Source organism: Kogia breviceps, chromosome 20 (assembly GCF_026419965.1).
Source record: "Kogia breviceps isolate mKogBre1 chromosome 20, mKogBre1 haplotype 1, whole genome shotgun sequence".
In the NCBI taxonomy this organism is placed as follows: Eukaryota; Metazoa; Chordata; class Mammalia; order Artiodactyla; family Physeteridae; genus Kogia; species Kogia breviceps.
In genome coordinates, this window is record NC_081329.1 from 2,313,521 (window position 1) to 2,325,727 (window position 12,207).

At 39.6% G+C, this 12,207-nt stretch overlaps 1 long non-coding RNA gene across 1 annotated transcript in view; it reads right to left on the reverse strand.

The window, feature by feature from the left end:
• LOC131747418 (uncharacterized) overlaps positions 1-12,207 on the reverse strand; it is a 484,684-nt gene that overhangs the window by 72,423 nt on the left and 400,054 nt on the right. Inside the window, exon 3 of the long non-coding RNA XR_010838534.1 lies at positions 11,145-11,181. This is a non-coding gene — a long non-coding RNA (uncharacterized lncRNA). The remainder of the gene's footprint in view (positions 1-11,144; positions 11,182-12,207) is intronic.

Consider the following 12,207-nt stretch of genomic DNA (forward strand, 5'->3'; position numbering starts at 1 on the left):
AAATACTCAATGTGTTTTCAAGTTCAAAGGAAGAACGAGAACATACAACCGATGCTGACAAGTTTAATAACAATCAGAATGATTCGTGAAGTCCCTGCTTGTGCACAACACTTGCTAAAAACTCAATTAATAAAAAACAAAAAAACTCACTCCCTGTGTTTTACAAGCATGATGTTGGAATAATAATATTTAAGGCCTAAAATAGAATAAGTATTAAACACAAATACAAATTAAATGTTAAGAGTAGTAGCAGAGAAGTGATGAAAATTTAATATTTCTCCAGCTGTCCCTCCTTACAAGTGATTCGGAATGTGAATGCTGCAGGCAGCCCAGAGCAATCGAGAGTCATAAAGAAACTGGGTAATAGGGGAATTCGACTGCACTGACGCGCCCTGGCATTTTGTTCAAGGAGATGTTGGGGCTTTGAAAATAATGCCATTGGTTCCCTTTAGCAAGATGTGGCTTCGACACCCATAATTCTACTTACCTGTTCCTTCAATTAGAGTGATTCTGCTGAGAGGTTTGGCACCCACATTCTCCACAGGAAAACAGAACGACAGCAGAGAGAATGTTGTCAGGAAACTGCTTGCCAGCCTTCCCTCGACACTGTCTCAAAGACTGACTTCAGGGATACAAGAGATTTTCATTTTAACTGCTTCCCCCTACCTTTAAAACGCCATTTTCCCCAAATCTAGGAGACCAAGGTAATTAGCACTCTCTCCCCTATATTTTAACTATTTAACTGGAGACAGTCACCCAGCATTTATACCTGTTTAACATTTCATGATTGAATAGAAATGCCTATTACAGCTTCCGACCGCAAGTGACAAATGAGTTCTCGAAAGTGCCATATGCACATACTTGTTCCTTTCACAAATGTGTACACAACAAAATCCTAAGTGTCTGGGAATTGAAACGCTCTGGTATGTAATAGTTATGCCTTTAGGGTACAGAAAAATTGGCCAAAAGCCGGCTTCTAAATAATTATTCATTGTTTCTAGCCTAAAGGCACTTCGATCATATTTTACTAATAAGGATGTTGTTTAGAGGTGGCCTTATAGGGGTCAGAGCCTAATGAAATAGAACTTTTATCTTGTTTCCTCCTGAAGAAGTGAGCAAGAAATTAAGACTGTATAATTTGTTGCCTAAATGAAAAGAAAGAGTCCCCAAAGTGTCAAAACAAATAATCTATGTTAACTGGTCTACGGTTGAATTGTCAGAATATGGATGCTCTAGATTTTCTAGGGCGTAAATCTAACGATAAAGGCCAACATCTCTTCGAATGTATATTTACATCTGTGTAAATGATCTGTTGAAACTGCTGTTACAAAATTCCTAAAAGCTTTCTTGAAATTGTGTATTTCAAGAAACATGTCACACTGTCGTTCTTTAGAAGCTTCTGAATTTACTGCACACCAACTTTTGGCTCTGGCCCATTTTCTGAACAAACCTGGTCTCATTCAGTTTTGCTACCATTTAGTAGTAAAACTTTTGTGGTCCACGCTTCTCTGTGTATTTTTGTCATAAGAGAAGCTACAACTGCCAACTCCAAGAAGTAAAGCATAGTTGACAACACATACGTGCTACACCATCTGCCTTGCTAATCTCCGATACCAGGCAAATCCACGGCTCTCTGCAGCTGGGCAGTGGTCTTGGTAGAGGAAAAAACTTCTGAGCTTTGAAGGCTGACATCAGAGTGGACAACTGTATCCTCCTACAAAGGTGTCTTCTGCATCACCGAACATAATATTCTGGACTGACTCGCTGACCGAATCAACCACAGAGCTGAATTTGTCTGACATGTCCTACATTCTCAAATAATACACAGAGGTGAGGCCTGAATCAATTTCGGGGAGTTGTCAGTTTCCCCTCAAAGAGAATAACATATGATGTCAAGATTTTGTTATATATTTTATATGACATGTGTGAAGTTATCCTGATTTACACCTACAAATAATAAATTCTCTGTACTGAGGATAAATAGTACTCAGAAAGCTGGTTGTTTTAATATGTACGTATGTGGTCAGGTATTTTTACTTCTGCAAAATATCTTTTCCGTGTCTGTGCATTTGGTACTTAGTGTAACACTGAGTGTTCGGTAAATTCGGTCTCGAGCTAAGCAGTTTCTAGATTCTTAAATGGAGTTGCTTACATATAAGGAACACCCATTTTTTAGTATCGTGTAGCTAATTCAGAACTCCTTAGAGAATTTACAAGTTGTCTCCTTACTTCCTTTCAAAATATTTACTTTGTGGTCGTTTTACTTTATTTTGCATGGAATCAGAGGTTTTATTCTAGACTATTATTGCAGAGGATATAAATAATGTAGCACCGTTTAACATAAATGTATCTTAAAATATGTTATAGCTTTAATATAATAAATATAAAACCAAAATTACGGCACTAATGCAGCAAAAAGTTAGAGCAAAAAGAGTGCTACAATAAGGCTAGAAATCATTCTACGTGCTACATAGGAAATAAAGTTCCACTCCCTCCAAATTTATTATCTAACTGGAGGACTATTAAAACACTTCCAAATATCAGTAAATACAATCAATGAAAAATCAGGGATCTGTACACGACCTGAAATGGGGGTTCACAGGGGGATAATATAGGTAGAGACTGGACACAGGAAGAGTCATAGAAGACAGGCTGAAATGAGCCAGGTGCACTTCAGAATCATGAGCACAACGGCCTTTCTGGAGCAAAGGGTCATTCTCTAGGGTAGGAAGTTGACATTTAGAAAGATAGGCTCAGAAGAAGGGACCTCGAATGCCAATGTAAAACCTTTGGACATGAAAACTACAGACCGTCAGGCAAGGGAAAAAAAAACCTTTGCAGAGATTAGTTTAGCTGTGTCAAGCAAAATGGTGTGGGGTAGCCTGGCAGACCGAAGGCAAAATGGTTAAAACTATGTTGCACTACATACAGTAAGAATCAGATGCAACACTTATTAATAAGGAGTAATGTTGCAAAATATCTAAATCTCACAGTGAAACCAGAGGCCAAGAAGGACCCAGGAATACTCAAGCAGATCTGTCAGCAATGAATGTAAGAACTCTTCACCCCTTGCTAAGGTCCGGTCTCAGTGTGCTTAGAAATTTAATCATCTTCCAAATCCTTCCATGATTCACAGTGAAGCAGCAGACACGCTCATCTGGTTACATAAAGCTTTCTGTAAAGTAACTTCCAGATTTCTAAACACTGTAGTCAAAATATATGTTTTATTGAGAAATACCTGTATATATCATGACCAATGCCAACATTTTTCACAGAAATTCCTGAGCTAATTTCAGGGGACAGACTACAATTTAACCTGCACACTTAATGGCTAACGGAATACGTGAGAAAACTTGCAGTGGGGAAAAGGCATGGTTCAAAAATAGATATAATCCTGATCCCGCGTGCTAGTAGAATAACCACTATTAAGTGTTTCTCAAAATTTAGCAATGACCATGTCACATATGAAGCCAATTTTGACACTAACGCCTGATTTTGATTTAAATTACTTTTATTGTAATATTATTTCTCTTTGTATAAACAGAAAATTAACCCTGATGACTTTTAAAAAATTCATAAACATAACTATAAAGCCTATACCATTCAAAATAACAGGCTTAATATATTATCACCGGTGATGCTGTTTCTATGAGACTCAATCGCCACCTCTAAGTGACTGCACTGCTGAGTTTTAGCAGAGAGATTTTTGTAAATTCCACACGGCTGTGCTATTATTTGTCATGTAATAACGTGCCAATTCTTCGAACAATTTTCTACATTCTAAATATACTGAAATTCTGGTTAGCAAAGCTTTCTGGGTTTCAAATGTCTTTAACATTAACACATTACTGCAATGATCTCTCTCTCTCTTTCTCGCTCTCCCTCCTACTCTGATTTCTCATTCAATCTCAGCAGTACAGTTTGAAATTGCAAGGCACCCAATATTATAAGGTGTTTAATTAGGATCTCATTGATATGTCACATCAATATTTTTTTTTTAAGATTATACAGAATAAACACTCATAGATATACATTTATTCATGAACATCTCATAGGAAATCCAGGGGCCCCGGAAAAGTGGTCTGAGGATGTCCAGTTTCTGAGGAAAACCAAGTTTGAAACACAGCCACAAAACATGAAAAGTCGTGAGGAGGAGAGGCATTTCAACGGCTTTTGTTTATTATTTGTTTTCCAGGAGAAGTGATTGACTTTTGCGGTTCATCTGAGGTAGGAATGATGAGAGAATGTGTGAGACGAAAATTTTACGTTTTCCTCTGCAAGAGTCGCTGCCCCCAAATACACATTTTCCTCAGCGAGAACAGTGTTTATAATATTTATAAAGCACTCCAGATTTTCACTCTGTAAATCTATTCTTTCTGGGCTTTCAGCCAAGATGTAGAACCATGCTGATAGCTCTGGTGACACTTTTTGTATCATCTAGGTCATTATTATCGTTACAAATAAAGTACCTGAGTTGCACGCAATTTATAAATCTATCTAACAACAACAAGCCGGAATTTTTGTTTTATTTCTGTTTCAACTGCCTCTGTTCTTTGAGGACATAAAGACGCGCATTTACCTGGCTGAAGGCTGGCCCCAGGGGTCAGCCTTATGTTGCTGAAGGTGGGCGAGAAAAATAAAAGGCTGAAGGAAATCATTCAGCTCTTAAACATGAGGCCGCCAAAGGGCGTGGCTTGTTAGTTCATTCTGCAAATGCTCCAGTATGGTTCACAGCTTTACCGCCAAGGGTTCTTACGCTGGATTTCTGCTGTTCTGCGACTCCTTCAGGAAGCGTAGCCTCCCTGTCCTGAATGGGGAAGAACTGGCATTTGGGATGGACCGAAGCCTAGACAGATGTAAAGCGAGGGGTGTCTAGACCACTGTCCTCCGGAGCATTGAACAGCCCTCTGGCAGCAGAGTCTCCATGGCTCCACCTGGCCTGCCTTTTAGGCATAAAGGATGTCCTATTGCTAACGAAGCAAAGTGGGTCGGTGGCCCTCCGAGGAGACAAAACTCAAGACGGTACACAGAGGAAACCCTCGAGTCTGGAGACCCAGCACCCCATTCGCAAGCAGTAGGACTCCAAAGTGAGTGCTGGACGGCCCGAGGGACCACAGAGCTAGAAGAGCCAAAGGGTGATCCACAGGGAGTGTTTCCTCGATTACAAATCTGCAGCGCTCCTAATAAAATACCCTTTGGAAACTAACTCTAGTAGTTCACTTGCGGGAATTTATCCCAAGGGGTTAAAAGGGGATGTACAGAGGTGCTACAGAGGTGCTTATGGCACCGCCGCTGGCAATGGAAAACTGAAAACAAGGTCCATGTCCCCTCGTGGTGTGCGTGGTGCATGAAGTTATTAGAATGTGGTAAAGTGATGCGAACGGCATGCCGGCATGTTCGAGACGTACCGCAGGGCCCCGTGAAAAGCAGGCAATAAAGTAACTGCTGAAGGACAGTATGAGTCAATGTCCCGACCAGAGCCAGGAGGCACGCGCAAGTTAGACAATTCCCAGACGGCTTAAGAAAGGGCTATTCGCAAAGATATGGGGTCTTCGCAAAACCCACAAGGCTCCACAGGAGAAGGCTTAGGTCGCCAGCCCCAGCGTGGCAGCAACAGGGAAGCAGAAGTTCCTAGAACCCAGAGAGCTGTCTAGGGACGCTGCGGTAAGAGGAGCAAAGCTCTGGCTGAGGTTGCTGGGAGCAAGCTTGGAAGGAGGGAGCCAGGGAGATAAAACCTGATTCTTACTCTCCGCTCTCCTTCTCATCTTTCAGGTCCCTCGCTCACTGAACCAAAAGAAGCTGGAGGGCAAAGGAGGCCGTGGTGCCTTTGGGGACAGAAAGATGGAACGAAGTGCATCTATCTAAGAAAAGGACTGAAATGTACCAGCACAGGTGTAGTCAAATGTGTATATATAAACGGATCCAGAAAAAAGGAGGAGAAAACACTGAAATGCCAGGGGTAGTTTTCTCGAGGGTGGTGTGATGGAATTACGGTGAATTTTTGTTTCTTTTTTTTTTTTTTTTTTTTTGCGGTATGCGGGCCTCTCACTGTTGTGGTCTCTCCCGTTGCGGAGCACAGGCTCCGGACGCGCAGGCCTAGCGGCCATGGCTCACGGGCTTAGTTGCTCCGCGGCACGTGGGATCTTCCCGGACCAGGGCACGAACCCGTGTCTCCTACATCGGCAGGCGGATTCTCAACCACTGCGCCACCAGGGAAGCCCAATTTTTGTTTCTTTACATTCAACACAGTGCAAAGGCTACAGCTGGTACTGTTTCTACAATGAACATTTCATTGTTGAAACAGAAGTTTACCCATTTTCATTGTATTATAGAATCCAAATTTTAATATCTATACTTATTTTCAATATGAGGTTTTTATACTGGTTTATTTGTTTAAATAAAGAAAATTAATCCCTGGGAATGTTGAGGACAGACAGGTGGTTCAGGCACTTCCCTACATCCTTTTTTAGAGCTGAGGGAGACAAACACATCTACTGCCAGGTAAACACATAAAGGCAAATGATAATACGTAAGATAAAAAGGAATGAATGTAGAGTTTTATTCTACACAGAGTTAAACTTGCTAAAACGTAATCCAAAATATTTTGGTTTTTTGTGCTTTAAATATTTACCTGAAACAGTGATAAGAACTTAGGTCTCATAAATACGCTAATGATCAAACTGCCAGTGAAAATATGTCACAAGTTGGAAGGTATAAAGAAGCATAGAGCGAGATTCAGAAATGAAAGAAGTACTACAGCCCAAGAGAACTTGATACAATGTTTTTCAGACACCTTCAAATGATTGGGAGTAATGATCAAAAATAAAAGGAAGGGGCTTCCCCGGTGGCGCAGTGGTTGAGAGTCTGCCTGCTAATGCAGGGGACACGGGTTCGAGCCCCAGTCCGAGAAGATCCCACGTGCTGCGGAGCAACTAGGCCCGTGCGCCACAACTACTGAGCCTGCGCGTCTGGAGCCTGTGCTCCGCCACAAGAGAGGCCGCGACAGTGAGAGGCCCACGCACCGCGATGAAGAGTGGCCCCCGCTCGCCGCAACTAGAGAAAGCCCTCGCGCAGAAACGAAGACCCAACACGGCAAAAAATAAAATAAATTAATAAACTCCTACCCCCAACATTCAAAAAGACCATAAAATAAAAAATAAAAGGAAGACCACTGAACAGCGCGAGGAAAACAATGGTATACAGCGTAGGTTTTAAAAAATGTGTGCAAGAGAGGACATTCTAGATGTAAAGAAAGAGATTTTTCAGTCTTCTAGGAAAAACTGGATGATAAAAATGAAATTTTTTCCACAAAGGTTAACTTCAGTTCTGAGTGCTTCTCATATAGTTACAATCCTCACAATACATAGACACTCCTACCCAACTTGTAACCTATTCAAGATAAACTCATTGCCTGGATAATTACCTCGAGAATGATCCTACTCTTATGATCATTTAACCTCACTATCTGAATTTATCAAAATTAATAGTTATTTTTTTAAACAATCGAGAAGCAGATAAAAGAAAACATCCATTTGGCCAATTGGGGAAAATGTGAGTTACGATAGGTATAATTGGTAAGTTTGGGGTCAAGTACAGTGAAGCAACCCATTGGATCATTCCACTCGTGGAGATCAAAGAACTGAGATGTAAAAAGGTATTTTCTAGAAGCATTAGAACCCAGCCGTCACTTTTCAGTAATAAAAGAAAATAAATCCACGTAAAATTTTGAGAGAAAAATCAACAAATATCAATAATTTTCAATTCTTTATTATTAAAGCAGTTGCAATGACATTTAAAATTTGCTCTGGGGAATCCACCGCTTTTTTTTTTTTTCTTGCCAGAATTAGTTATCTGTGCCCAACAAAATGTAGAAAGCAGGGCCTTCTACTATTTTGTCAGCAACGTAGGAATGTCATATACATAATCCATTATTTAAGCATAGAATTCTACTTAAAAAGGAGTTTCTCATTTATCATTTGTAAAGTATTTTCTTTTTTGGCTTTTTGCTACAAAAATTTCTTTTTCGAAATCAAGCTCCCTGTCAACACTGAGTTTATCCTGGCAAGTAGCCTAGTGAAAGTCTGGCTTCTTGAAGAGCTGAGTCACATTACCACATGCAGTACATTTTGTTTGGTTTGCTTTTTTTCTCCTATTTCCATACACATGAAAAAATCCGTAGAAGAGAAACAGCATATACATTGCTTTTACGTGATGGAATAATGTCTGCCTACCTGGACCGTATTGGGTGTCAGAAGCCCTAGTATTAACCCATCTTTGCTCTTCTGACGGGCCAAGTCCCCTCATCCAGTTTTCTGATCAGAAACAAGATATAACACCTCCCAACCTCAATGGGATTGTTTAGCTAAGGTATATGAAAATGTGTGACAAGTAAAACAATTAAAAACATAAATTATCCTTAAGGTTTTGAAAGAAACTAATAAAATATAAGGGATTGGAGAACAGAATAGAGGAGATTTAAAATGGATACAGAGGAAAACGTGTTTACAATTTTCAGAAAAGGACTGGATATCAATCTCTGTCAGTTTAAAGTTTTTTTATAGGCACTGAGAGGAGAAAGAGAGAATATGAATGAGAAGTCATGCACGCACGTAGAAGCTTCACAGTAAGGATGGAGAGGAAGCAACTCTCTTTTTTTATACTTTATAGCGCTGCCTGGCAAAGATTTAACGGCCTCAAGTGATTCCCCGAGCCACAGAGATCATCATATATTCCCCTGTATTTAGGTTAAACCATTACAAAGCTCATTAAAATGTAAGTATTACCTAGGAAGGCTATGAAACCATTTTCAACTAGTTAACTATCCAATTACCCAACAAGGTTTTAATAGAAAGCATTGCAAAAAGGAGATGTTTTCCTGGATAATGGAATAAAAGAAGCAAGAACAGGGCCCTGGTTCCCAGCTTCAGCATACAATCGTCTCTTGGTATCCAAGTAGGGAATTGGTTCCAAGACACCAAAACACACAAATGCTCAAGTCCTTTATATAAAATGGTGTCGTATTTGCAAATAACCTACTGTGCATCCTGCTGTATACTTTAAATTATCTCTAGATTAACTTTAATACCTAATACAATGGAAATGGTGTGTAAATAGTTGTCAGTGCACAGCAAACTCACGCTTAGCTTTCTGGAACTTTCTGGAATTTTCTGTTCCAATGTTTTTGACATGCAGTTGGTTGAATGTGCAGATGCAGAACCCTAAGTAGGGACACACTGAAGGAAAACCAAATTTTTAAGGCATCTGAAGAGCCACTCGACAACGAGAGTTGTTTGTGTTCACAGATGCTTGTTGGACAACCGCCTGGGTCTATACATGGACTCCAACAACAGAATAAAATAAAATCTTTACACAGAGTTTAGCAAGACACCACGCCTTTATGTTCAAAATGTCGATATCCTACCAAGTCAGCCCAGCCAAGCCAAACTTTACATACACAGAAGAATTACTGTCTTATCAGATAGAGCAATAAGGAGTTTGTCCATAGTAAGAGATTTACTCTTAGAAAGCAAGGAACTGACAAATCACTCTCCGGCATCTTGACAGCAATCTTGCAACACAGGCATGATTATACCCAGTTTGAAAAACAGTGAAAATGTTTCAGAGGTGTTAAGGAGCTTACCTGAGGTTGCTCAGATGGTAAGAGCTGGAACTAGGTCTACAGGTGAATTTTAATTGACTCCAAAGCCTGTGTTCTTTCCACCACAGCTTGTGAGGGGGTGGGGAGTTGGAACGTGCTTGAAAATTTAACTTCCTTTGGTTGTCTCTGTGCAATGTGGTCTGAACGCTGACTATAACTTGGACATCACACATTTATATAGTTAAGATTAAACATTAAAAGGACTTTATTGTAATTTTATCGTAGCTAATCCCCACTATGACAGGGAGAATTGGAACTGTGCTTTTGGAAATACCTCTTGGTCACTTATTTATGGGCTCCAACCGTAACCGCACAGGACTTTGAAAAGGAACAGTGGTTTTTTTTTTTTTCCAAAACGCATTTCTTTGCTAACTAAACAACTTGGCTCGTGGCAAATCAGGCTAATATACCAAGATCACCAGACCACAGAGACACAAACCATATAAAGAAACAACTATTAGGCGGCGAAAAGAAAGATAATTTATGAATTTACTCATCTTAACAACATAACTACGCTGAAGGCTTCTCGGTTACTATAACCTGCAGCAGGGTTCAGGGGCCCAAAGACAGTGAGTCTCTCTTGTTACAGCATCCACAAGGGTCACAGTAAAACTGCGGAGGTAGTCGAACCGACATACAGAAGCAAGTAAGATCTGGAACCCAGATCAGTAAGAGAGATCGATGTGTGCCATGTAGGCAACATTTGAAGACAAAGGCCATGGCTTTTCAGAGAAACAGAACTTCTGTGCCAGGTTCACCGTAATGAATAACCCCGTCATGATTTCACTGCCTGACGAAATGCTTCGAGAAAGGCAAGTGGAGACACACACCCACGATCTGGTCATTTCTTGTGACGCAGTAAGCACAGAATATACTATGAATATATACTAGGACTATATTAGGACTATACCAGGATTCTTGTAAATCTAAATTCTAGAATGAATCAGCAATGTAATTTAAATCGTAGTTAAACCCAATATATTACTAACATTTTAAAAGTCTATGTATTCAGTAAAGAATATGTATAGTGTTATTGTCAAATACTACTGTGAAGATACAACCGTTTTTCACTTTCAAAATGACAAAGCCAACCAACCAACCAAATAATAAAGACCAGGAACAAGAATTGCAACCATGCCCCAACTGGCTGTGAATTTCCCTGAAAACTGTCCACAAAAATCAGAACGGAAGCAAATGTAACAAAACTAAGCTGTGTTCTTTGTATCTTACTTCAACAGGTATTTCTTTTAAAGTCACCAGGTTAATTAATTATTCCTACTAAAACAGGAAAATGTGCCAGTCTGTCCTTTATATGCAATGTCTCCACCACGAACAGTAATCTGGAGCTTAAGATAATTAATGCTATATACCCTCGCCTTTGAACAACACAGCTGTCAACCATGAGACTTTAAAATTAATAGGCTCTTTGAAGCTATAAATCAGAAACCATGATAATTTTATATAATATTTCTTAAAAGGCACTTACCTTTTCGAAGCAAAGCACACGTCTGGCAGCAAACTGCCTGTTAAAATAAAACATATCATATATTAGTCTCCAGTAAATAATATAAAAGATGATGCATTGTTATACGTAGCACAATTATAGGCCAACTTTAAAAACTTTTCCTGATCTAATTTAGTTTCTTGTTTACTAAAAATTAAAATCACCTCCTTGGTTGTAATGAACAAACGCCTTTCTGTTCAGTGCATGTGCACTGAAACCACAGAAGCTAATGAGTTTCATGTTTGAGAGCAAAACAGAAATTACGGGGCACATTATCCAGGTCATGGCTGTCGATTTCAGTACCTTCCATTCACCGACTGTAACGAGATGCGCAAGAGTTAACGTCGATGAGGGAAGTTTTAAGGGGTAGGTGTCACCGCAGATTTCATTTTTACTAAATAAAAATAAAGCACCATCCCATAGAAATTATTCATATAAGATGTACTCTTTTCAAGTTTGCATTCGTTATTTGAGTGTCTTATATACTTCTCACCGAACTGCATTAAAATCCGGGAGAGTTTAATTTACAGTACTTCACAACTATCACTGAGATGAAACGAAGCTATGGTTCCACACAATATGCAGCCAAGGTTGTACCTGAAACAACACTGGCTTGAATCAATATAACATTTAAGCCTAATCAGAGTCTGGGACAGAGTAGGAGAAACAGTAGCTGTAGAAGAAACTCTTTTGATCATACTTCCTTTCTCATAGGACCTGAATTCATTTTCTCAGAAGCGAATATGAAAAATATCAAGAATTTCCTTAGGAACTCTGTCTGCATATGTAAGACTACACAGATGCATTTGTTTCTACTGTCTACATACATCACAAATCCTGACATCGAGGGGCCTCTAGGTACCGAAAAAAAATTTTTTTAACTGAGTTTAATTATATCCTCAAAACAAGTTAAGATCCAAAGCCTTGCAAAATTGATAATGTTTAGATATTCCTTTGTAAACAGAGGTGGCTCCCATTGCAAAGTCATCCGAGTACACTTGAGGGTTGCATTGTCAGGACAGGAAAATCGCTTTTCAAGCTGGTC